Below are 567 nucleotides of genomic sequence, written 5' to 3'. Positions count from 1 at the left end.
TAAATAGATATAGAACAGTTAGATTCAACACTAGGAATTTTGACAATAAAGACCAAAAAAATTACAATATATGGCTGAATAATCAGGTCAACAAGACAGAATGACTTCAAGTGTGAAAAAACCCAGTGAATCATCCCTGGGGATCAGCTTCCTAGTTATAGTCAAATCTAACCTCTTCTACAGAACCAGTAATAGGATTAAATCAAATATTGTCACCACTAGTTTCACCCACTATACACACATATATATGTATTATCCATGTAAATTAAACAGAAATATTGTAAATCTTAAATCAGGTGTTTTTCTACTTAGAAATGAAACACACTAACTGTCAGATGAAAAAATATTTACATACAAACTCAAAAAGTATGGCAATCAAGAACATCAATCAATCATTTTTGAAACATTTGTGTTGGAAATGAAATATCATAAATAATAAAAGCCTGTAAAAAAATCCAAAAAGCATAGTCATCTTCCTTTCAGCTTAACACCATACTGATCATTTGACAAATCATTTTATAACTTATTCCAATTGTGACACAATTTCTGAGGAATAAAGCCAGTCTT

The sequence above is a fragment of the Ylistrum balloti genome, unplaced genomic scaffold (assembly GCF_031769215.1).
Source record: "Ylistrum balloti isolate Yb309-2 unplaced genomic scaffold, AGI_CSIRO_Ybal_v1 Utg370772, whole genome shotgun sequence".
NCBI classification, from domain to species: Eukaryota; Metazoa; Mollusca; class Bivalvia; order Pectinida; family Pectinidae; genus Ylistrum; species Ylistrum balloti.
This window is presented reverse-complemented; position numbering follows the sequence as displayed.